This window comes from Oryctolagus cuniculus, chromosome 1 (genome assembly GCF_051225735.1).
Source record: "Oryctolagus cuniculus isolate XC-2025 breed Fujian yellow rabbit chromosome 1, ASM5122573v1, whole genome shotgun sequence".
NCBI classification, from domain to species: domain Eukaryota; kingdom Metazoa; phylum Chordata; class Mammalia; order Lagomorpha; family Leporidae; genus Oryctolagus; species Oryctolagus cuniculus.
The window spans coordinates 84,916,885-84,943,845 of record NC_142867.1 but is presented as its reverse complement, the minus strand read 5'-3'; the positions used below and the strand labels follow the sequence as shown (position 1 = coordinate 84,943,845).

Genomic DNA, 26,961 nt, shown 5'->3' with positions numbered 1-26,961 from the left:
CCATCTTCTACTGCTTTCCCAGCTCTTAGCAGAGAGCTGGATGGGAAGAGGAGCAGGTGGGGCTTGAACTGTCACCCATATGGGATGCCAGCGCTTCAGGCCAGGGTGTTAACCCGCTGCTCCAGCAAAGGCCCCCTACACTTACTTTTTTTTTTTTTTTTTTTTTAACAGGCAGAGTGGACAGTGAGAGAGAGAGACAGAGAGAAAGGTCTTCCTTTGCCGTTGGTTCACCCTCCAATGGCCGCCGCGGCCGGCGCACTGCAGCCGGCGCACCGTGCTGATCCGATGGCAGGAGCCAGGTACTTCTCCTGGTCTCCCATGGGGTGCAGGGCCCAAGCACTTGGGCCATCCTCCACTGCACTGCACTCCCTGGCCACAGCAGAGAGCTGGCTTGGAAGAGGGGCAACCGGGACAGAATCCGGCACCCCACCCGGGACTAGAACCCGGTGTGCCGGCGCCACAAGGCAGAGGATTAGCCTAGTGAGTCGCGAAGCCGGCAACACTTACTTCTTAAGGTCTAGGTTCACTACTTCCTCCTCTGTGGAGATTTTCCCAATTACCCCAGCAAACATGGGCATCCCAGAACCTTTTACTTAATCCCAACACAGCACTGTCTGGAACAGGCCTCATTGTCTGTTCCCCTTCATGTGTGTGATTTGACAGAACAGACTCTGCCATGTTCATGACTGGGGCTTTACCAACCAGCACATGGGGCTCAATGAATGTTTATTGAACTGACACAACCAGACATATACCTTGACCATATTGCTCCGAATGTTTTACTTAGCAACATGAATTCTTCTGCTAGAATTATTTTTCTTCTCCAACACTCCTGTAATATTTTATCAATACCTCTATTGTATCACTTATTAGTCTCCCACTAGATTGCAAACCTGAAATTTTAAAAAATTGTTTTAGGAACCTAGAAAATATAGAGAATAATAAAATAAATTCATGGATATCCATTCTTGTGAAATATTAGCGGCTTTGCTTTATTTGCTTCACAGACTCTTAAAAGTAATTATGACCTCTGTAGATACGGTTGAAGCCTCCGGGGCATGCCTTTCCAGTGCAATTGTATTCCCTCTGTCTCAGAGGCACTCACTCTCCTAAATCTGATATTTATAATGTATTTGCTTATTTTTATACCACATCTGTATGAATTTATGAACAATTCATGGTATTGTTTAACATGTTTTAGAACTTTACATAAATAATATAATACTGCATGCATTTTGTAACTTGGCTTTTGTTTTGGCTCAGTGCCATATTCTTAGGTTTACCCATGGTGGAACGTGTGGCTCCAATTTAGAGAGTGAGTTAAAGAATGTATACAGGGGCCAGCATTGTGGTATAGAAGGTTAGGCCGCCGTTTGCAGCATCAGCACCCCATATGGGCACTGGTTTGAGTCCCAGCTGCTCCACTTCCAATCCAGTTCCCTGATAATGAGCTTGGAAAAGCAGGGAAAGAGGCCCAAGTCTTTGAGCCCCTGACACCTACATGGGAGACCTGGATAAAGCTCCTGGCTCCAGGCTTTGGCCTGGCCTAGACCGGGCCATTGCAGCCATTTGTGGAGTTAACCAGTGGATGGAAGCCCTCTCTCTCTCTCTCTCCCCCCCTCCCTTTCTCTCTCTCTCTATCTTTGCCTTTCAAATGAATAAATAGATTTTTTTAAAAAGGAGCATATTCAGCCGATGCCACGGCTCACTAGGCTAATCCTCTGCCTTGCAGCGCCGGCACACCGGGTTCTAGTCCCGGGCGGGGTGCCGGATTCTGTCCCGGTTGCCCCTCTTCCAGGCCAGCTCTCTGCTGTGGCCAGGGAGTGCAGTGGAGGATGGCCCAAGTCCTTGGGCCCTGCACCCCATGGGAGGCCAGGATAAGTACCTGGCTCCTGCCTTCGGATTGGCACGGTGCGCTGGCGGCAGTGCGCTGGCTACGGCAGCCACTGAGGGGTGAACCAACGGCAAAGGAAGACCTTTCTCTCTGTCTCTCACTGTCCACTCTGCCTGTCCAAAAAAAAAAAAAAAAAAAAAGGAGCATATTCAGCGTATAAATGCTCACTCACCTGGCTGTACTACAACTCCCTGCAAGCAAAGCACATGCTCTACAACATGTGCGTGCCTCTCCCTCGTTGCCAGCCACCATACGGGATATTCATCACCAGCCTTCCTGCTTGTGGCTGCTGTGTGGGAGACCACGCCTTCACTCAGTACAGCTAACTCTGACGAAACAATGTGCTAATAATTGGGGCTGGGAAACATTTTAAAAGCTATAGAGATGGACGGAGGCCACACATCTAAAATGTACTACAAACACAATGCTCAGCATTTGGCTTAAAAAAAAAATCCAGTGTCACACATGTAGAATGGGAGAGATGTGGCTGAGAAGTGGGACATAGAAATTGGATGCTTAGGTGACCATGAAGAGCAGCCTGTGAGAGGAGGCAGCAGCTGTCTGAGATGGTGTCTCAAGAATGGGGCGCAGGGGGTTGGAGCACATGCCTCTGAGCTGCCTGGATGACACCAGGAAGAGGCGCCACACCTAGGCTTCTGAGGGTGGTGGTTGCTCAGGGGAAAGTAACAAGACTAGAGAAAGCTTTGTTTCACTTGAAGAAGAGAGACAGAGGCCCAGTGGATCTGAGAGTTCCTGAGAAGGAGAACTGGACCAATCCTGCCTCTTCCTGCTGCAGCATTAGTCCCGCCCCTGTCTCCCAAACTGGCACTTCCAAGACCAACCCTCAACTCACTCTCACATCACTCCTCCCTCCCAATAGATAGTGTTAAGTCCTGTCAGATCTACATTTTGAACATCTTTTAAAATTTTTATTTATTGGAGTCAGTAGAAGGTTGAGCTGCTGCCCCCAGTGCCAGCATTCCATATGGGAGCCAGTTCAAGACCTGGCTGCTCCACTTCCAGGAACTCCCTGCTAATGCTCCTGGGAAAGCAGTGGAAGATGGCCCAAGTGCTTGGATCCCTTAATGCACGTGGAAGACCTGGAAGAATCTCCCGGCTCCTGGGCTAGGCCTGGCCTAGCTCTGGCCTTGTGGTCATTTGGGGAGTGAACAAGCAGAAGGATGATCTCTCTCTCTCTTTCTCTCTCTCTCTCTCTCTCTCTCTCTCCATAACTCTGCCTTCCAGATAAACAAAATAAATCTTTTAAATGATTATTTATTTATTTGAGAGGTAGACACACACACAAATACACACACACAAGCACATGTAGGAAGAGAGAGAGAACCCAACTGTTGGTTCATTCTCCAAATACCTGAAATGGCCAGGGCCAGAACCTGGAGCCAGAGACTGTCCAAGTCTTCCATGTTTGTGTGGTAGGAACACAGTTACTTGAGCCATCACTGCTCTCTCCCAGGGTCTGCATTAGCAGGAAACTGGAGTCAGGTGCTGGAAGAAGAAATGAGACCCAGGTACTCCACTGTGGATGTGGGTCTTCACCACTAGACTAAATGCTTGCTCCTCTGAACATCATCTTGCTTTGTCATTCACTGCCTTTAACATTATGAAACTGTCCCTCTTACATGAAGCATGCTATTTTGTTGCTTCTCTTTGATGTGTACTTTCCTAAATTTCCTCCTACCTCTAAGAATGCCTGAGCACAACTATGTCCTTCATGGTCTTTAGGGCTGTCTTTACGAAAATACAAAATTATAAATAAATGGTTTTGGGGGGCCAGTGCTGTGGCGCAGCAAGTTAAAGCCCTGACCTGAAGCACTGGCATCCAATATGGGTGCCGGTTGGAATCCCAGCTGCTCCTCTTCTGATCCAGCCTCTGCTATGGCCTGGGAAAGCAGTGGAGGATGGCCCAAGTCCTTGGGCCCCTGCACCCACATGGGAGGCCTGGAAGAAGCCCCTGGCTCCTGGCTTCCGATCAGCACAGCTCCGGCCATTGTGGCCATCTGAGGAGTGAACCAGTGGATGGAAGATCTCTCTCTCTCTCTGTCTCCACCTCTCTCTGGAACTCTGTCTTTCAAATAAATAAAATAATAAAATAAATAAAAATAAATGGCTTTGGATGGAGCCCATACAAAGGAGAGAATGATTTCATAGCAAATCCATCTTAAGCACTTTTGCTTTTTTTTTTTTTTTTTTTAGAAAAATTGTATTCATGTATTTACTTGAGAGGCAGAAAAGGAAAGAGAGAGAGAGAGAAAGAGAGAGAGAGAATATCCCATCCATTGGTTCACTCTCCAGATGTGCACAATCGCTGGGTTCGGGGGAACCAAGTCCTGAGCCTTTACCTGCTGCCTCCCAGAGTGAGCTTTAGCGGGAAGCTGCAATCCAGAGCAGAGCTGGAACTCAGACTTAAGCACTCCAGTATGGAATGCATGAGATCAGAACTCTTAAGCCAAATGCCCACACCTCAGGCTTTCTAAATATCCTCTTCTCCTAAACAATGTGACGAAATTCCTAAAGGCACCTCAAACCCTTTCTCCTTCAAGGTATAAACACCTCAGGCTTTGATGATCTTATGCCCACCTTGAATGTCTATGACTAACTGATGGCCATCCAGTTTGTGTTTCCGGCTCTGGCCTGTCTGAGTCCCATGCTCGGACAGTCGTTCTTACTTAGGGGTCTCAAAGGCTCTGCAAAGGTCCTGTGGCCAAGACTGAATTGCCACAGAGGGTCCCGGGAGGGAACCCGGCCCCAGTGTTCTTACTGCATTTTACATGTGCCTGTAAATTAAAAGGCAAAAAGTGGTATCTTAATGTGGCCATTGCCAAACTACCTTCAAACAAATGGTGACATGGCCAGTCAAGTATCAGTGAACTTCCTGGCTGTGGTCTCCTGTTGTTTTCAAAACCATTTCATTTACACTACTGAGGTAAGTTTATAACCTGAAATGTGAACTTTTTTTTTTTAGGGCTAAGAACAAACTAAATAAATATTTAAAAAATTTTACCACTGTGGCTGGTGCCGTGGCTCACTAGGCTAATCCTCCACCTTGCGGCGCTGGCACACCGGGTTCTAGTCCCGGTCGGGGCGCCGGATTCTGTCCTGGTTGCCCCTCTTCCAGGCCAGGTATTTGATTTTGCTTGCTGAACTTCCAAAGTGCCTGTACCATTTTGCATTCCCATCAGCAATGGGAATTGCTGTGGTTCCACATCTTCACTAGCATGTGGTGTGGTCAGTCAGATATCCTCCTGATTGGTCTTCCTACGTGTGATCTGACTTCCTTCCCCACCCCTGCTGTTCTCTGTCAGGCCATTACCACTATTAGGTCATCTTTCTCAAAGGCACATCTGAGGCCGGTGCCACAGCTCACTTGGCTAACCCTTCGCCTGCGGTGCCAGCACCCCAGGTTCTAGTCCTGGTTGCTCCTCTTCCAGTCCAGCTATCTGCTGTGGCCTGGGAAGGCTCCTTGGGCCCTGCATCCACATGGGAGACCAGAGGGAAGCACCTGGCTCCTGGCTTTCGGATCGGTGCAGCGCCGGCCGTGGCGGCCATTTGGGGAGTGAACCAACGAAAAAGGAAGACCTTTCTTTCTGTTTTTCTTTCTCACTAACACTGCCTGTCAAAAAAAATAAAAAAATAAAAAAATTAAGGCACATCTGTGCTTTGGACCCTCCAAAGATGCTGTGGTTCTGGATAATGATCAAATGCTCAAATAGGCCCTCATGGCCCCACCTGGTATGGTCCTGTCCACTCCCAATTCTCATCTCTCTGTGAAGCCTTCTCTCAGTCCCTCCCACAGCCCAGCCTTTGCTTAGAAACCTCTTCCTCACCATCCTCATTCCTGGCTCCTCACTCTAGAACAGCTTCCTTTTTCACTCACTGTTAATCCCCATTTGGTATTGCACATTCACTAGTGCTATTGATTTGATTGACTAACACCTGGATCATGCATGTCTGTGGTGGCTTTCCCACATATCTGTATCTTGCTCGTACAAAATTGACTGACAAACATCAGTTAAAAAGAGTGACTGGACCCTAGGAGATGGATCAAGAGAAAAAAATAGGTCTACAGGATGACGAAAGGCCAGGCTGTAAGTCTTGGATTAGGGGATCATTTACCTTGAATGTACAAAGTTCAAGGACACTATAAATTGCAGAAGCCTGTGCCCTGTAAGGACAGGACAGAAAACATAGCCCCCCCCCCCCAAAGGTTGGGACTTGACAATTCCTGATATGTTGGACGCCAGCTGGCTGCCTACACTTTGGAAAACACAGTGATGTATTAACCCTCAAAGGCAAAATCCAAGGGCACAACTTGCTGCGCAGGCTGCCTGCCTGACCGCGGCTTTAATAGCCTGTTCTCCAAATGGGCACTGACGTCAGCAAGAGTTCCCTGGGCTCTGCGTGTCTGACTCAGCCTCCACAGTGCAATTTGGAGAGAAGGAGCTGGCCTGAAACATTTCACTTGCTACCTGTTTGGGGGCTTACAGTGAAATTTGGCCTTTATGCTCCCTGCCCCCTGTGTAATTTAATCTTCATTTGCCATTTGCTTTATATTTTCTCCTACATCATTATTTACAAATTATTAGACAAAAATCTGAACACAAAGCTGAGGCCGGGGAAGGGGTGCAGAATCAAATTCATTTTAAGAAATTATTTAGACAGAGAGCACTCCTATCCCTGAAGTTCTTCCCAAATGCCTATCATGGGCAGGGAAGCAATCTCAATTTCCCCTATGGTAACAGGAACCCAATGACTTGAGCCATCACCGCTGCCTCCTGGGATCTGAGTGATCAAGAAGCTGGAATCAGGAGCCACAGTGAGCGCTGAACCCAGGTACTCCCATCAAGGATCCTACTGGTGTCTTAACTGTTAGGCCAACTTCCCTCCATAGAATCAACTTCCTTTTAGGCCCTTGCCAAAGGTCCAAATCAGCCCAGTTGAAAACACAAAAAGAAATGGTTTGTTGCTTTTGGCTACAATAGAAGCTACAGGATTTAAACTTCTTCCTTTTTTAAATTAAAAATCTTTTTCAACCTCAAATACAAAATGTGTTAGCCTAGATGATCTCAGAAAATCGTCACTAAGTGAGCTAATCAGGACATCACATTATAATACACGAAATGTGCTATTAATGGGAAAAATGTTCCTGTCAAACGTTCAGAAAAGGACTCGGGATTTATTAACCTATTAAGTTCCAAGTTTTCAATTCTGCAAATATTTCAGTGACACAGTATTTATTTCAAAGTTACCATAAATGGTGTATTTATAGCTCAATTTTAGTCTTCATAGGATGATGGGACATAATGGATTTTAAAAAGACATATAGCAGATATTACAGTGTTTTTGGAAATGTCTGCAAAGGGCCCAGAATTAACTTTTTTTTCCTTAGATACCCCTAAGTACAGTGCTTATCAGGACATCATAATAAATTGTCTCGTGGCTATGTTCGTGAGTTTCTTGATTGACTTAACTCTGTCAGCTGCATAGTATGTGCAGAGAACAGAAGTTTGAATCAGAGTTCTGTACTGCTGTCTTGTTATCTTATTTTCAGACACGGCAAGTACAGTATTTAATCTCCTCGAGGCTCATTATTTGGGAAATGGAGAATCCCACCTCCTTGCAGGGCAGTGGAAGTGAGATGTGTGTTCTACATGCAGTAGGTACTCAATACATGCCATTAAAGACTTAAGAAGTAGGACTCTGAGGTCCCACCCAGACCTGCCTTTTATTAGCTGGGCAAATCATGTAATCTCTCTGGGCCTTAACCTCTCATCTGTAAAATGGGAATAATTTTTTCCTATTTGAAGAAATTTTTATTTAAGGTATACAAGTTTCATGTATTTCATATATACAGATTCAGAAACACAGTGATATTTTCCACCCTACCCTCCCTCCTGCCCAAAATGGAAATAATTTTATCCACACTACAGAGTTATGATTAGGGAAATATTTTAGACTTTTGGATTTAATGGGCAAACAAATTCTAGTGACTAACAGAGTTACACATCTTTGATTTTTCCAAGCTAGGATGTCCCCCCAAAAAACTATCATCTACTATCACTACAAACAAAAGAATATTTAATGCCAAAAACTAGAAAGGATAAATTCCTTTAAACATAAATATCTTTAAGAAAAATGCTGGGGCTGGTGCTATGGCATTGCGGGTAAAGCCACCGCCTGCAGTGCTGGCATCCCAGATGGGTGCCGGTTCAAGTCCTGGCTGCTCCACTTCCAATCCAGCTCTCTGCTATGGCCTAGGAAAGCAGTGGAAGATGGCCCAAGTCCTTGGGCCCCTGCAGTCACATCAGAGACCTGGAAGAAGCTCCTGGCTCCTGGCTTCGGATAAGCCCAGCAGTTGTTGAGAGCATTTGGGGAGTGAACCAGTAGATGGAAGATCTCTCTCTCTCTGCCTCTGCCCCTACCTCTCTATAACTCTGCCTTCCAAATAAATAAATCTTTAAAAAATAAAAAGAGAGAGAGAAAGAAAAATGCTTTCCAACATTGTTATTTCAGGCTAATGAAAACTTGAGTCTTGCACCAACATTACTTTATTTCCAGAATTTGCAATCCATTACTTATGAAGATTAAGTGAGTTAATTTATATAAGTAACTAGATGTAGAGCTTGGCACATGAAAATACTAAATACATATTAAGTGCCACTGCTGAATATTATTTTTATTCTTACTGTGGTGGTTAATTTTAGATGTCAAGGTGACCAGGCTATGGGATGCCCAGATAGCTGTTCTAGCACTGTTTCTGGGTGTGTCTCTGGGGGTATTTCTGGAAGAGAATGATGATTTAATCAGTGGACTAACTAAAGAAGATTATCTTTATCCATGTGGTTGTGCATGTTCCAATATGTTTGAGGGCCTGAACAGAACAAAGAGATGGAAAATCTAAGAATTTGCTCTCTGCTGAAGCTGGGACATTCATATTCTCCAGCCCTGGACACTGATACTTCTGGTTCTTGGATCAGGACCGAGTTAGATCCTTGACTTCTCTGGTTGTCCAGCTTGCAGGTGGTAACTCAAGAGATTTCTCAGCATCCAGAATTGTGTGAACCAATTCTTACCAAAAGGAAAAAAAAATCTACATGTAGTTCCACATCAGATTGGTCCTGTTTCTCTGAAAAACCTTGACTAGTACTTAACTTTTCATTAAAATGTCTGATAAATGAATGAAATACATACCTGCTATATTTGCAATAAGTAGAGCTGAAGAATGAAACAAGGCAATGAGGAACTGATCAGAGGCTTTGGGGACAGCACATTGTTAGCAAACATTTCTTGACTGCTTCCTACCTTCCTGGTAGACCTCTAAGCATTTCGCAGGATCTCATTTGCACTTCATAAAGACCCCATTTATACTCTTCTTACAAATAAGGCAACTGAGGGACCCAGAGGTTGTATCACTTATTCCAGTTTTCCAGTTGCTAAGTATAAAGGCTACGATTGCAACCCAAGCAACCAGACTTCATCAGGTAGGCATTAATCACCATGATATTCTGCTTCCCTATAATAAAGATAAAATATATGATAAGATGTCAATTAAAATGAATATTTTATGTAAATAAAAAGAAGTAACAGCAATTGAAAGAGTAACAGATCCTATCACTGAGCTAGGTGTGAGGCAGGATTAGAAATGAGAGGTTAATTCCATAATCATATTCAGTTTTATGTAAAAATGTCATGCTATAGAAATGTGTCAGATACCATTTGAGTGCAATTGAGGAATTTGATGTGTCAAGGGCCAAGCAGCTTGGCACATCACCTTGACTTTCTGCTGGGCTTCTCTGGTTGAGTGTTCTAAAGTGTGACATATTTTGATAGTTTGGGAGAGGTGAGGGATTGGAGTGAGGGGAAGGGTGATAGGTTGGCTCTTGAGTCTTGTTTTCAGCATGTTAGATCCATCGTATTATCATGCCAACAAGGGAAAGTGCTGGGAAGGCACCATATTCCAACTGGGTTAGTGGTGAGAGGTCAGGTGGGCAGCGGTATCCTGCCTGCCACTAAACCACCTGGGTAGAACCCAGGTTAATGGATCAATCTCACACAGCAGCCACTGCTTCATTGCTCGGAACCAGCTTTGTGGTGGAGGCCAAAAAACAGCTCTGCAGATGGGTTGTGCAGAATATAGTGAAATAAGAGGTCATATTTTCCCAGAGCTTGCTGCCAACACGTGGCTGATGCCCAACTGAAATTGGCAGCGGTAGCCACCCACGCCTCCCTCCAGCCAAATGCAGAGTAACTGGCTTCTTGAAGATGGTCCAGTCACAGCATGCTCTGAATCATTCCCAAACCAATGCCCTACAGCAGGGACCCATCCAAGGTCCTGGAGTTGCGGCAGGGGCTGCCAATGTGAGTTGCTTTTTTGAATACCAGACACCTCTCTGCTGGGTTGAGATTAAGCCTCCGCAGTTCACAGGATGCCAGATCATCCAGGCTTTGTGTCATCTCATTATTAATCTTGTTTCTTATTAACCCAAACCAACACTTTGGTCTTGATGCCAGTGCTGCTCAGGACAAAAATTGTATCCTATTTGAGGTTTCAAATGTATCACATTTTCTTGGTTTCAGGCATTGCTCTAAGTAGTGGATTATATACTTCTCTCGACAGCTGCCCTTCACAGGAAAGGACACAGAAGTGTAGAGAGGTAAAGTAACCCCCAGAATGACACATGGCTAGTGTACTTAGAGCTCAGGCTCCCTGATAATGTGCCTTGGAAAACAACAGAAAATGGTCCAAGCACTCGGGCCACTGCCACCCATGAGGAAACCTGGATAGAGTTGCTACTGGCTTTGACTTGGCTCAGCCCTGACTCTTGTGGCCAGCTGGGGGTGTGAATCAGGGGGTGGAAGATTCTTTTTCTCTCATTCTCTCTCTCTCTCCCTCTCTCTCTCTCTCTCTGTAAGTTTGCCTTTCAAATAAATAAGTATTTTTTAAAAGTGTGTAGTAGTTTAAGAAGCACAAAGGATTTCATTGTTATGAAGTACTTTAAGATCAAAATAATAGAAGAGTGTTTAAACATTTGTGCTGCTAAATTCTAATCTAGATTATTATAAAGTCCCACTAAATCATTCCTTGATTCTTCTGTGCCCTGCTGTAATCCTCTTGTCTGGTGCAGCCAGGGTATCTTTAAAACAATAAATTAGATCATGTCACTTACCCAGTAAACGTCTATCAATTACTTTCAATTGTTTTCGTATGAAAACCCAAATTTCTTATCATGGGCTGCAGTGACCTGCAAGATCTGTCTCCAATCACTCAAAACTGTGATGATGATGATGATCATGATGAAGAGGAGGAAGAAGAAGAAGAAGAAGGGGCGGGGGAGGAAGGACTACTGCATTTTTGACCAATCTCCTCAGGTACTTTACATGTTTCCTTTCACTTAATCTTTATGATGGCCCTGTCTCTCCTCATTTCTAACTTACACAGTAGCCACACTTTGTTCCTTTTGTTCCAAATACTCACAGAATCCTTTCCCGTCTCTGGGTCCTTGCACTTCCTGTTCCTTTGGCCTAGAAGACTCTTGTCCCTGCCCTCCTCACAGCTGGCTCCTGCACATTCACCAGGGGTCAGCTCGAGTGTCCCACCCTTGCAGGGGCCATTCTTCACTACTCGATCTAAGCAGCTCCTTCCAACGATGACCTTTCCCGATGACGAGTTTTTGCTGGTGAGACCTTATCAGAGCCTTTCCTGGTTGCATTTATTCCTTTTCTCATGTTTTGTCCATTTTTCCACCTGGAATATTTTACAAAGCATCTTCCAAATGATCATGGAAAATGTTTTTGAAAAAATTCTGCATGGATTTCCTATTTTCCATAATAGTGGCTTCCTCCCCGCTGTTTTGCTTATTACTCTACCGTGGTGACTAGTGTATGAGGGAAAACACTCAATATGTATTTGGTGAATGAGTTGAGAAATTAACCTTAACAACATTATGGAATAATTGCTGACAAAATCCTGTACATTTCTTGTAGGTAATGATCACCTACCTGTGTCAGCATTTATACCTGTACAGGCCCGGTTTTTAAATGGTCACCAGGTTTCTGTGCTTTTGGTGACTGAACATTTGTAAGAAAAGCAGGCCCAGGTGAACCTTGGAGAAAAAGATCTTGGTGTATCAGACAAAGCTGGGTGATGTGGGTACAGCACACAGTTAGAGCAGGGAGCTGTGGGAGGAAGGAATGACGGGCTGTCTGGAGCTGTCAGACAGGCTGACAATTCAGGCAGCAGGTGAGTACTCTCTGGGTAAGGAGCAGCTTGCTGTGAGCTGCAGCTTAGGATAAACAGGCAGAGGATGGAGGGGATGGAGTGGCAGGCGAGGAGCTTAAGGTCAGATGGTAAAAGATGGAGAAGCATAGTAGGTACTGTGCTAACAGGGACAGATGTTGTGCTGGGCATAATGGTTGTTGAGGAGGAGCCAGGCTTGGGAAATCTGAATGACTAGAGTCATGCCATCAGGAAGACAGTCATGGATTGGAGAAAGCAGAGACTGCAGGCACGACCAAGGCGGTGCAGTGGGAACAAGCAGGATGCTGCACACTGAGTTCCTGTCTACAGGTTCGTTCAGGGGAACCAGGGATGTAACCTATGTACATAGAAAGGAGCCACACATCATGTGAACTGCCTAAAGGACAACTGTTTGGGGTGATGGGATAGAGAGATAGACACCTCCTTGAATGGCAGCATGATTGCTAATGTGGAAACAAGCATTGCACGATGTCCTTAAAAGAAGAATTGGTGATACAGTTTTTAGGTAAATCGCAGGACTAAGAACTTACAGGAGGGACTGGTGGAGTGGTGCAGCGGATTCAGCTGCCACCTCTGACACCGGCATCCCACATCCTAGTGCTCGTTTGAGTGCTGAGTGCTTTGCTTCTGATTCTGCTCCCTGCTAATGCACGTGGGAAGGCATCAGAAGATGGACCAAGTATGTGGGCTGCTGCCACACACCTGGATGGAGTAAAGTAAAGGATCTCCATCTCTCCCACTCTGCCTGCCACTATGCCTTTTAAATAATGAAATGTTCTTTTTCAAAAAGAAGAACTTAAATGAGCTTTAGGGCACACCTGTGCCCTGATCCTTTATTTTCACCTGCATGGGCTTGTTGTTTTCACCAAGACTCCTTCCAGGTCCCTGGTTAGGCCACATCTCTGGATGTTTGCTCCTGCTAGTCCCTGGGCTCTCCATTTCTCTCTCTCTCATCTTTGCCAGGTGAAATTCCACTGATTCTTCTTGACCAAGATATGTAATTACACCTGATGCATTCCTTACCTTTGTTTGGATAAAATTAATTGCTCTGCCTGTGTTCCTGTGTTGTTTGCATCCAGGTCTGTTTTATGGTCTATGGTCTAACTGGTAAATCACTGAACAATCTGTGCTTTAGTTTTCTCATCTATAAAATGAAGATAATAAAAATAGTATGTAGAATAGGACTTTCTTAGTCTGATCCAGCTGCTCTAACAAAATATGATGGCCTGCGTGGCTTATACACAACAGAAATTTGTTTCTCACACTTCTAGAGGCTGGGAAGTTGCAGTCCAAGGTGCTAGCAGATCTGCTGCCTGATGAGGGGCTGCCTGCTCATAGACAGCCTCTTCTAGCAGGAACCCCACATGGCGGCTTTACCCCCTATGCTGCAGCGCTGGCCCCAAATGTGCTTGTTGTTATGACAGGCCATGATGACAGCATATGCCTATACAGATTTACAAAAGTGCAGTATTTCTAGCAGTTTCCATGTGAGATATTTCCTCTGATATTTATTGGCCTGAGACATTGTGAAACAGAGGCATAGCCATGTGTGCTCACCTGGTTTAGAATGCCCAGCTCCTGGAGGCTGGTGCTGTGGCGGAGTGGGTAAAGCTACCGCCTGCAGTGCCAGCATCCCATATGGGTGCCGGTTTGAGTCCTGGCTGTTCCACTTCCGATCCAGCTCTCTGCTCCTGGCTTCGGGTCGGCACAGCTCTGGCCATTGCAGCCAATTGGGGAGTGAACCAATGGATGGAAGACCTCTCTATCTCTGCCTTTCTTTCTCTCTCTGTGTAACTCTGACTTTCAAATAAATAAAAAAATCTTAAAAAAAAAAAAAATGCCCAGCTCCCCAAGCATGCGTGTGAGGGAAAGGCAGGAGAGCAAGGAATGGTCCAATTCCCTCCTTCAGAGCTACGATGTCTCTTCCTCTACCTACCTCCACACTACAGTTCTGGTGTGAGGGGGAGTGGAAGGAGCCCTGATCCATGGCACATCAGCACTCTTGTTGGGCCCTTTGTCATCTGGGACCTAATTCCAGTTTAGGGAACCAACTTGCTCATTGCATATTGATGGCTCTCTCTGGGTCAGGCTCTTACATGGGGTATCTCATTTAGTCTTCACGATCACTTCACATGTGATGCTACAGATTCCTAGAGAGGGTAAGTGATTTAGTAACATTGCAAGTGGGGAAACAAAGGCTCAAAAACTGGTGTGTGATGCAAATAACACAAATATTAACTGATTCCAGCTATCTCTGCAAGCTTAGCTCTTTTCATGTCTCTGACATACAGTCAAATGGCATGGCTCACTCTGTACAGAGCAAAGGGTGCTTTCTTAAGTTTGCGTTTTGAATCCCTGCTGTCTGCTCCTTCGGAGCACCCTCCCAACCACACATTTGTCACTAACATCCTACCCATCCTTTAGAATTCTTCTGATTTTCCCTGCTTCTTCCCACCAGCTGCAGGAAGTGACTCTTGTTCTTTAGAAGAAGTGTCTTCCAGGACACATAATGCTTAAGCTCCCCAGCCACACAACTGTGCCTGGTCACCTGATAACTGTCTCACTGTCTACAGAGCCATTTTGGAACTAGTGGTTCTCTGTAGCTTTTATTTCTTGCTTGAGATACAAAATTCCACAGGTCATCATAACTAGCTGGACTCCAAGATGTCAATGGAGGGAACTAAGCCTAGGGATGGGTTTATTTGACCAGTAGCGTTTACATTTCTTAACTAAATTAGCATACTTGAGGGGTGGGTGTTTGAGTGCCATTTGAGACAGGTGCACCCCAACTCCAAGGGCCAGATTTGAGCCCCGGCTTCTCTGCTTCTGGTCCAGCTTCCTGCAAATGTGCATCCTGGGAGGTGGCAGTGGTGGCCCAAATACTTGGGTCCCTTTCACCTATATGGAAGACCTTGGTGAAGTTCCAGGTTCCTGGGTTTGGCCTGGCCCAGGGCTGGCTGTTGTGAGCATTTGGGGATGGACCTAGTGGAAGGAAGATCTCACCCTGTCTGTCTCTGTCTCTCTCTGTCTCTCTCTGACTCTCAAATATAATGAAAACAAATTAAAAAAAAATAATGCAGTTGATGCATATAACCTCAGGTGTATGCAATCCCATCCACTCCCATCAACTTTACTCATTTATGGCATCTTCCTGATTCTTTCCAGCATTTAAGTACGTGAGCTCCTTATCATTCCTCTCTGGATTCTTACTGCCTCCCCCTTCTCTGTCTGGGCCTGGAGGACTCTCTGTTCTTAGGGGGAGCCTCCATTCTCTCCAAACCCTCAAGCTCTTCAAAGAATTGTCTCTCCTTTAATCTCCTTCATAAGCCCACTTGGGTCTTCAAAGAACATAGGATTTTGGAAAACCAAGGCCAGAAATTTCACTGACTGATCCCTGTTTTCCTCCCTGACACATACTTCTCCAAATAAATAAATAAATAGCTATGGAAGTTGTAGAGTAGAAAATCAGAGAAGAAAACAAAGATTTTTACTGCTACATATTAGTGAACCACCTAGTCTAAAACAGAGAAAAAGCCAAAATCATAGCAATTTTGAACACAAAAGGAAAGAAGAAAAAAACAGTATCAGATCCAGGGACATGATTGGGGACCTCAGAGTCTTATACAAGATGCCAGCAACTGTGCCTCTCACCCATGTCCCCTGTCCTACCTGTCCTCTCGTGTGGGTGCTTAATGCCACTGAGGTTCTTCTTCCTGTCAACGCCACCTACAAAGCACCACCTCAGCAGGTAGCAGACACCTGGGGACAGGGCACAGCCTGCTCTTTCTCTGAATCAGCAGCCACACTTCACTTGCCATGACTTTCCCCAAAGTCCCTGTCTGAGCAAAGCAATGTCATTAGACATGTAAAGGGGAAAAGAGCTGTTTCATCTTCTAGCTGCAAAGGACAGGAAGCGGGCTGAATCTAGGAGAATGGTGTAGTAGCAGGAATGCCCTTTGTGAGTGCAGGCTCACCTGTTCAGGGCAGGCTGGAGTGATGGGGAGCCCCTTCAGACTTCTCCAAGGAAAAGAGACACGCAGAAACTGGGAAAGAGGATATGTGTTTTGGGCTGAGAATGTCCATCTCTTGATGACTGAGAGAATCAAACAGTTTCCATCTCTCAATCCTGCTGGGCATTGCAGTAAATTAATGAGGAGTAGGACACAGTCCACCCTCAGGGAGTTTACTGCTTAATGGAGGAGGCTGGACACATGCTCCATGCCAGGCAGTGCCTGCACATGTTCAGTGAGTAGTGGTACAATAATTGGGAGTCAGAAGAGGACGAGGCATGGGGATATGAGAATGCTTTGTGGGAGAGGGGGAACTTGAGCCAAGCCTTGAAGATGATAGGATGTGGAACACGGAGGGGCAAGGCTCCAGGGGAGGAGTCTGATGGACACAGTCAGGAGACAGTGAGGAGGGGCCTGTTGGCGGAAGCAGAGTACAGAAGTGGCAAAAAAAAAAAATGTTGGTAAGAAAGGCAGCCTGGAACTGTGCTGGAAACCGATGAGTGTGTGACTTTGTATTACCCTGGGCCCAGTTTCCTTACCCCCAGAAGTGCTGCGGTGTTGTTTGCAGAGTTAAATGAGATAGTTGATGTGAAAGCTTGGTGTTACCCAGGCCCTCGAAAGATGGCTGTTCCCCTTCCCTGAGCTGAGGCACCTGTATAGCATCTGCAGGAAAAGGCACCCGAAGGCCCAGGCTGAGAGGGAATGACGGACGCTCATGGAATTTGCTGAGGTCCCGGTACAAAGCAGGTTCTGGGAGGGGAAGCCTGTGATCTCTCAAACCTCACTTGCAGCATTGAGATCAGGTTGGAAATCTTTTCCTGAAAGTGCCCAAGAGCCATGTGCCACAGGAGCTGCCAACCCCTGCGTCCCCCAAGTGAAAGCAAGCTGTGGGGGAAAGAAAGGGAGAGCCTCCCCCTCCCCCATCCGGTTATCATTGCCAGCCATTCTTCAGTCCGACTGAAATTTAGTAGGCTTATTAAAAATGCATCCAGGCACAATGAAACCTAGTTTGAGGTTTAAAATATAGCTTGTCAGATGAGTATTTAGTGATGTGTTTTAATATGCATAAGTGCAAACCAGACTTTAATGTGTAGGCTAAAGTACACATTAGCAATTTCATAAGTGATCTAAAATTGCAGTGTACAAGAGCGACTTGAGGGGAGGGGTGGTTTAAGAAGGAAAGAGGGAAACAAAATACCACTCAACTCTGGGATATTTTTTACTTAGTTCCCTAAGTAGGACCCTGAATAATTCCCAGGTGAATTTGTTATGGAGTTTCTTCTTTATTTTTGTTAAGATTATTTATTTATTTATTTGAAAGTTAGAGTTAAAGAGAGAGGGAGAGATAAAGAGACAGAGGTCTTCCATGCACTGGTTCACTCCCCAAGTGGCTTCTATGGCCAGGGCTGATCCAGGAACTTCATCTGGGTCTCCCACGTGGGTGGCAGGGACCCAAACACTAGAGACATCTTCCGCTGCTTTTCCCAGGCCATTAGCAGGGAGCTGGATCAGAAGTGGAGCAGTCAGTACACAAACTGGTGCCCATGTGGGATGCCGGGATTGTAGGCGGTGTTGTAAGTGGCGGCTTTACCCACTATACCACAGTCCTGGCCTCGCCCCTGAGTGTTGTGTGTGTGTGTGTGTGTGTTTAAATAGAACTTACACAACATAAAATTAACCCTTGGACAGTGTACAGATTAGTGGTATTTTAAGCTGTGTCAGTGTCACCTCTACCCAGTTCCAAACATTTTTGCCACCTTAGAAGGAAATCCTTATATCTATGAAATGAGCAATGCCCCCATTCAGCAACCACTGCCTGTTTCTGCCTCCTTCCAGCCCCTGACAAGCACTGATCTGCTTTCTTCTCTATGGGTTTATCTATTCTTGATTTTTCTCTCTCAGGCTGTCTCTCTGTGTGTGTGCTTGTTTCTGTTCTATGGTGCATATACATTAGTGTGCTTTTCTGGACTTTAGGCAATGCCTGCTACTTTGGAAGAATTCAATGCTGGGAGCTAAAGTGTTAGGTTGTTTAAAGGAGGGGAACCACTGGCTAGATCCTGGCATTATAGAATCAATGTAAGCAAGGCTAGGAGGCTCAGTCCTACTGAGCTTTCCCTAAGGGGCCTTTAACCTTCCTGCATGATGGATGCCTTGATGAAGTCTTGGACTTCTTTTCAGAATAATGTCTTTTTTTTTTTAACATTTCTTGACTGTATCCATTTATCTTTTTTAAGATATTTATTTATTTATTTGAAATGTAGAATGATAGAGAAGGAGAGAGAGATCAATCTTCTGCCTACCAGTTCACTCCCCATACGCCTGCAGCAGCCAGGGCTGGGTCTTGACTAAGCCAGGATCCAGGAACTTCATCCAGGTCTTCCATGTAGGTGACAGGGGCCATGTACTTGGGCCATCATTTGTTGCCTCTCAGGCACATTAGCAGGAATCTGGATTGGAAACATGGAGTAGCTGGGACTCAACCCAGGCACCTTGACATGGGATGTGGGCATCCCAAGCAGCAGCTTAACGCATCCCTCAAAAAAAAAAAATATTTTGAGTAAAACAAAACATACAGAATTACAAAGAACATCAATTAAACTGAGATACAGTTACAAATTATAAAATAAAAAGTACAAGTTTTTGGTGATCAAATAACACATTTGCTTCCTTATTAACACACTGAATGATATGATCTGGCTTTGGGTCTAATAACATTCTAGTATCAAAGTAACAAGAAGTGTAAATTATATCTTGAGGTATCTGCAACACTGTAATGTGATATAAAAATATATGATTTCTGTTGGTAGTGAAGTCATTGGAATTGTTAATAATACTGCATTTTGTTGCCTACATTCATAATTGAGGGAACATGGATGGAAGTTAGTGAAAACAAAGATGTGATTTTTTTTTCCCATTCAAGTTCATCCACAGACCTTGCACTGGGATCAGTGGGTTTCTAACTCAGTTTCAGCCTAAGGTCTATTCAGGCTCTGATGAAACCTGTCTGTATATCATCTCAGCAGAAAGTGCCTTTATCTACAGAGATAAAATTTATATCATACCTGTCTCCCCTAACTTCCATCCATGGAGCTTCTGCAAGCATCTGGCCCCCTGGTGAAGAGCTCCAGTTCTAGATATACCAACAATCAAGAGCACTGTCCCACTCAGGATTCTTTGGCTGTAACAATAGAAACTGGCTCTGGAACCATGCTGTTTTAGCAAATGGTTCAGAACCACCTTACTGCATTCCAGGGCTGGAATGAGCACCCTGCACCTGTGGTTGGGCTTTGGACACTGATCATTCATTTGTCGCTTGGGTCATGTGCCCATCCCTTCACTAGGAGAAAGCAGGTTACCTTGATGAAATACCTCAGCATACTGCATCCACTAGGAAAGGCTAACTTCACAAAAGGAATGGGGTGTTATTACCAAAATAAATGAAGCAAATGTTGTATACATGAGAGGCAGGCAGAGGAGAGAACAAAGCTTAAATCCCATGCAAAGTGATGCTAAAAATGCTGCTTTTTTTGGTTTTATTATAAGACACACTTTTTGGAAAACATTTTAACGTTTCTGATATCAGGAGATGACTCTCAATATAAGCATATGTTGAAAGCAGTCCTTCCCCTTTCACCTCCAAAAGAAACTGTTGTTCAATCAGTTTTACATCTTACAGTTAAGTTGCTAAGGAAGAGTGTGTAGTATTAACAAAGTCAAGCAAAGCCATACAAACTGAATGCCTTGAAGAGCTTCACATCAACGCTCTTCATGCCATTTTCCTTTCATCTCTGCCCTTCTAAAGTGTACATACTTTGTCTAACTTGGCTCTTACTTCACATCAGATGTTGGACATGCTGCTACTCAACGTTCAGATCCAATTCAACCCCATTAAACAAGTGTTTGTTGAACAGTGGCTGTGAGTCAAGGTCCCAAGGCCCTGAAAGCATCATAAAAGGAGAAAAAGGCAGAGCCACCTGCTCTCCAGAAGTTTAAATGTAGAGATTGCCTACACAGAAGCCAGTAAACTATTCACCTGGATTGCAACCCTAAATGCTATTGCTTGGGGTCTAGCCTGAGCACTGAAGCTGAGGGGAGTTAAGGGTTCAGAGAGCAGAACATGGATTAAGTGGCGAAGGAAAATTTATGGAAAAACATGGTTAATTTCTGCCCTGCATCTGTACCTGTGGGCAGACAGGGCTCTAGCACACCACTCTGAAAGCATCATGCACTGAGAACATCACTTCATGGCCTGGTCATTGTTCAAGAGACCTAGAGTGAGGGGGAACATGTATGTGCCTGATAGGTGCCTCATGGAGCCAACCATTTATTTATCTCTTTGGCCTCATTTTCACATCACATCACTTCCCAGAAGGCCTTCATTGACCTCTTAATGTTAAACTGGTTCCCCCCTTTTTGAGAGAGGGAGGAAGAGAGAGGACACTCTTATCCTCTGGTTTGCTCTTCAAATGCTTGCTTGCAACAGCTGGGTCTGGGCCTGGGGCAATGCCATGAGTTGGACACTCAACTCAAATCTCCCACGTAGGTGGCAGGGACTCAGATACTTAAGCCACCATCTGCTGCCTCCCAGGGTCTCCAAAAGCAAGAAGTTTGAGTCATGAGCTGTAGGTGGGAATTGAACCCAGGTACTCCAATAAGAGATGTGGGTGTTTACCAGGATCTTAACCACTAAGCCAAACACCTGTCCCTGTTCCCTTTATGAAACTTATTCATAGAACCTTGTTCTCTCCTTAGCACACTTAAGACAATTTGTAATTCTTTGTTTATTTTTCTCTCCCTTGGTCTGTGAGCTTCCCTGCAGAGGGAGATTACCTGTGTCCACAAAACTCAACACATTGTATGTACCAGGGACTCACTCAATACATGTGCAGGGATGCAAGAGTTAAGCTCAGACTAGAAATCTCATCATTGCTTTCTGATGATGGTGAAGCTCAGCTGGGGACAAGGACATAGATGATAGGAAACACATTTTGATGTTAAAAATGTGCCAGACCCAAAGGGACAGCTGCTCTATGAGTCACTGATGAAGATCTTGCAGGTTATGGGTCTGAAATTAAGGTAATTAAGAAGTGTTATTTTTCAGTTTGGCATTTAAAAATTATAGTAGACTATTGACAACCTATGGAATAAAGGTGGCGTTCCCCTGCTCCATTCTAAACACGCTGACAGTTCTGCTCTTAATAAGACTCTTGGGAGTTGTGGTTTTAGTGCGATCTTACTTTCCCAAGAAAGAAAACCCTGGCATCCAGAAAGGAGTTAGACAAGCATGAACACAGAGGAGTTAATGACGCTCTTATTTCTCCTGAAATAGAAACTTAGCATTTGCCAGCAGGGAAAAAGTTGTGAAGAAATTAAGTCTAAAGATTCTACTGGTGTTCTTGGCTTGAGAGCATGCTTCAAAAACTGGCAGCAGGGGTGGAGTGGAGATTCCTTCCCATCCTCTGGATGAAGACTGAGATTTCAGAGAACCAGAGGCACTGAGCATGCAGATCTTGGCTGAAATTCTCATCAGTGTTCCAGTGCTTGGGTTCAAGTGAAAGCAGAGATGCTAACATTTTCCTGGAGGTAGGTGTTTAGCCTAGTGTTAAGAAGCCTGTGCCCCCATGTAGGAGTGCCTGGGTTCCATACTTGACTCTGGCTCCTGATTTTAGCTTCTTGCTAATTCAGACCATGGGAGATGGTGATGATGGCTCAAGTCTCTCAATGCATGACCTGGATTGAGTTACTGGCTTTTGACTCTGGACTTTTGGGGAGTGAACTAGTGGATGTGATCTCTCTCTCTCTGTAACTATATCTATATCATCTATATCTATATCTATATCATCTATCTATATATCCTTTTTTCTCTCTGTCCCTCAAGTAAATAAATATAAATCCTAAAAAACTCAGCTTTGCCTTATAGGGGATTTTATAGCTTTGTGAAAATGGGCAAGCTTAGCTTTACTATTGAATTAAGTATAATTTTGTTTAAAGTCATTATTAAAAATACATATATATTGCTACCAGTGGGAAAAAGTCATTTTCATATAATTCTGGATTATCATATAGTAGTTTTCTTATGAGAAATTTAAATTGCAGCTGAGTGTATGAAGTGGGTTGTCTAGCTTCTGGTGGGAATATGAATGGACAGGACCTAAGGCCAAGCTACTTCTCTAATACAAGAAGCTGGACTTCCTCTCACTGATTAGGGAAGATACACTTAATCCTCCTCCCTCCTCTAGAAGGTTCCTTCTGTAATGTTGGCTTCTGGGAATTCATATCAGATTGAACTTCAACTAGTACCAGCTGGGCCCCAGAGCATTAACGAAAGGTTAACGTAGTGTTTGAACTTGTATTCAGCCAGACTTGAGAGAATTACCCAAGTGTTCTAAGTCTCAGTTTGTCTCTTTATAAAACAGGGATTATTAACAATGTCTCTTCCTAGGGTTAAGTAGCCTCCCTGTGTTGGGATAGTGTTGAGATGGTGTTGGTCAACTCAGAAGGAATCCCTGCACCACCAGCACATACATACGAGTGTACGTACATGCATACATATGTACAGATGCACACCTAGACTCACAATCTTTGAGCAGATCTAAAGGCCAGGTCTTTATTCCCAACAGGACAAGAGCCAAGGCCCAGCTCCCTCCTGGCCCACAGCCGCAGATGCAGACAGGGAAATGGAACTTATACTTAGCCCTGTGTTTTAAGCAGTGACATTAATACCGACTGCCAAGTATGCAGGAGGCAGAACAGGAAATGGGCTGAGTCTACATGATCAAAATAGCAACAGCAACAGTTGATTGACTGTTGGACCTAAAGCCCTTGGAGGGCTTGCCCAAGTCTCTGAGGTTGTACTATGGTGATTTCTAAGATTTTCATGTTTCATGGAGCAGTAACATTACAAAAACTTTGTGTGTGTGTTGGGGGTTGGGAGAAGTGACCAAAATAGACCACAGGAAACTAGAATACCAAAGCTGTTAAAATTTCAAATAAATTGACACAAAAGTCATGCACATTTGGCTTTATTTTGCTCCTATTACTCTAATTTTGTCTCTGATGGCATGAAAACCTCTCCTGGGACTTGCAACCATCAACAGGTGTGTGTGGGACCTGTGCACAGATGTGAATGAAGGCTGAGGGTGTGGGTTTATGAACACACACTGCTGAGTGCAGCGCTGCAGCCAGGCCACAACCCAATTTCAGTTTTGAGGGTTCCCACTTCTGCAAACATTCTGAAGCACACGGAGTTCACCATTCTAGGCCTCCCGCTCTTATACTTTACTGTTTAGATAATTTAGCCCTTATGAATAGCATGGCCCATGGGGCTGACATTTGGCCAGTTGGTGTGCCTACATCTCATATCAGTGCGCCAAGATTCAAGTTTTGGTTCTGCTCAGATGCCAGCTTCCTGCTAGAGTAGACCTTGGAGGTAGCAGGTGATGGCTCAAGTTTTTGGATCCCTGCCACCCATGTGGGAGACCCAGATTGAGTTCCTGGCTTCTGGCTTCATCCTGGCCTGGTTCCAGCTGTTGTGGGCATTTGGATTGTGAGCCAGCACATGGGAAGCTCACTTGCGCGCACGCTCTCTCTCTTCCTTTCAAAAAACAAAATGAATAAATAAACTAGCACAGCCCAACACAACACAACATGGCTCCTCTCTGACACACAACTTAGTAAATCCTCATTTGGCCTGAATGTGAGTCCACATCTTGTCCACAGCATCACACAGGGATCCAGCAGAGTAAATCTCCCACAACCGATACTCCCCACAGTCTTTTTGTCTGATTTGCTTCCAGGGCTTGGAATCTTTTTTTTTTTTTTTTTAAAGATTTATGTATTTGAAAGGCAGAGCATCACAGACACAGACACACACACACACACTCAGAGAGAGAGAGAGAGAGAGAGAGACTAATTTTCCATTCACTGGATCATGCCCCAAATGGCTGCAACAGCCATTTGGGCCACCTTCTGATACCTTCCTAGACTCATTAGCAGGAAGCTGGATGGGAAGCAGAGTAGCTGAGACTGGAACCAACATCCAAGATGGAATTCTGGTATTGCAAGAGGCGGCTCAACCCACTAAGCAACAATGCCAACACCCAGGGTTTGGAATCCTGAGTGAAGTATGCAAAGACAGACAGGAGTGAGTTGCTCCAGTGGCTGAGCTTGGGCAAGGTCTCTGTTGCTTTGTTCTCCTTGGGTTCCTGGGCTGATTCTCTTTCTGTCTCAAGATTGAACATCCTTTATTTATTGAGATGGGAGCAGTAGAGAAATAGAAACAAAGACAGAGACAGAGCTCCCTTCCATTAGTTCATTCCTCAAATGTCCGCAATGGCCCAGCCCCAGGCCAGGCTGAAGCCTGGAACTGGTAACACAATCCAGCTGTCCCACGTAGATGGCACAAACCCCGTCACTGGAGCCATTACTGCTGCCTCACAGGGTGTGCATTAGCAGGAAGCTGGGATTCAGTGCCAACCCCAGGAACTCCAAAACGAGCTAACCAATGCCAACCACTAGGCTAAATGCTTGCCTCAGTTCTCATTCTTGATTTTTCTAAAACTTGTCTAAAGAGACAGCTACGTGTCTGCTGACTGATTTTTCTGTTTCCATTATCTCCTGGTCTGCTTTTTCATTGCTTATAATCACGGTACTTTAATGAGTCCTGGTAAGTGGGATTTAGCAAAATGAAGAGCTCAGGGCAGAGCATGTCAGTAGAGGGAACAGCATATGCTAAGGGCTTGGCGTGGAGAAGGGTTTGCTGTTTTGGGAGCAGAAGGAAAGCAGCGTGCTGAGTGATGGCGTTGGAGCAGAACCAGTGCCTCTGGAGAGCAAGTTGCGTCTGACCTCATGGGGCCGTGAGGCCACATTAACAGTTTGGATTTGATTCTAAATGCAAAGGAAAGTTGTAGGTACATTTTGAGCATGAGAAGACTATTTTAAATTGTCGCTCCCCCTCTTCGTGGAGGAACGACACAGGACCCTGCGCTGTTCTTTCGTCTGCTCGGCCCTCCCCGGGTTTGCTGCAGGTTCTTCCCGGGTTGGCTACCGTCCCTTCCACCTCCGTGGAAGGGCGGTGCCCCCTGCCACTTTCCCTACTTCCGCGGGGGAGCGGCACACCGCCGGCCGGCTCTCTCGGGGGCTGCTCAGGTGTTCCTTCAGATAGATGTTCCCGGTGCATGTTGTCTCTCTCCTCCTTTATAGTCCTCTTCCACCAATCCCAACTCGGCTGCCCACACGCCGAGTACGCTGCTCTCCTCCAATCAGGAGCAGGTCCTACAGTTTATTGGTTGAACTGGAAGCAGCTGTGTAGAAGCTGTTTCCTCCTCTCCCAGCGCCATATTGTGGGAGAGCAGATGCATAGAATAAGTCTTAATTCGAGTAACAGTCTAGTCTGAGTTGCTCCCCACATTAAATCACAACAAGTGTCACAAAGGAAACAAACGGAACAGTTCAACAATTTGCAAAGGACTTAGAGTTGCTCTGAGGCAGCTCCAGGTTCCTGGAAATTTGTGAAACTCCTGTCATCTCTCTTAGATGCAGTTTTTCTTATCTACAAAATGACATGGCATATTAGATGATCTCTAACTTCCCTCCTTGATGTTTCGTGATCTTTGACAATACTTGTCAATAATTTTGCCGTGGAGGAGTTTACTGTCGCTCCCCCTCTTCGTGGAGGAATGACACTAAACCCTGCCTAGGCTTCATATCCGAGTCACGGCACCATTATGTCGCTCCCCGTCTTCGTGGAGGAACGACACAGGACCCTGCGCTGTTCTTTTGTCTGCTCGGCCCTCCCCGGGTTTGCTGCTGGTTCTTCCCGGGTTGGCTACCGACCCTTCCACCTCCGTGGAAGGGTGGTTCCCCCTAGCCACTTTCCCCACTTCCGCGGGGGAGCGGCACACCACCGGCCGGCTCTCTCGAGGGCTGCTCAGGTGTTCCTTCAGATAGATGTTCCCCTTAGATGTTCCTGGTGCATGTTGTCTCTCTCCTCCTTTATAGTCCTCTTCCACCAATCCCAACTCTGCTACCCACACGCCGAGTACGCTGCTCTCCTCCAATCAGGAGCAGGTCCTACAGTTTATTGGTTGAACTGGAGGCAGCTGTGTAGAAGCTGTTTCCTCCTCTCCCAGCGCCATATTGTGGGAGAGCAGATGCATAGAATAAGTCTTAATTCGAGTAACAGTCTAGTCTGAGTTGCTCCCCACATTTACAATAAAGTGGGAGAGATAAAGACAATCAACTTCTGTGACGGCTGTCGTTGCTGTTCCATAGAGTTAGTAGTAGGTACAGCTTTTGGAAGCTTCTAGGCTGAGTTTGCCAGCTCATGAGGCTGAAGTCAGCTGGCAGTTCCGTGGCTGGAAGGGTGAGCCTGTGTCTCCTTGAACCTTTCATCAGCAAGGAGGTTGGACCAGGTTTCTTTACTGTAGTCTCAGGGCAGTGTTCCCAGACAGCAAGGATCAGGGCACAAGCTCATCAGGTGTTCCTGATGTGTCCTATTTGCTCACATCCCAGTGGCTACAGAAGCCACAAGACCAAGCAATGTGGGAGGGCTACACAGGGGCATCTTAATAGGGCCAATTCATTAGAAACCATTATTGAACTAAAGTGTAAACTTCCTCTCTTACATTTTCATGGCAAGATACGCAACTCCAACTTAAATGTTCTCATGCTTTCATAAAGTCACAATATCCATGTTATTACCAGTATAAGGGAGCTTTTGGGTCACCTTTTTGAGAGATGACTCCTTACATCAGTGGCTCTGCTTGCCTCATACAATTATT

The 26,961-nt window shown here is 45.3% G+C and overlaps 1 long non-coding RNA gene across 1 annotated transcript in view; it reads left to right on the top strand.

The window, feature by feature from the left end:
* The first annotated feature begins 11,559 nt into the window (after positions 1–11,559).
* The window catches only part of LOC103349733 (uncharacterized), a 79,647-nt gene continuing 64,245 nt past the window's right edge, over positions 11,560–26,961 (top strand). Inside the window, exon 1 of the long non-coding RNA XR_016214639.1 lies at positions 11,560–11,589. This is a non-coding gene — a long non-coding RNA (uncharacterized LOC103349733). The remainder of the gene's footprint in view (positions 11,590–26,961) is intronic.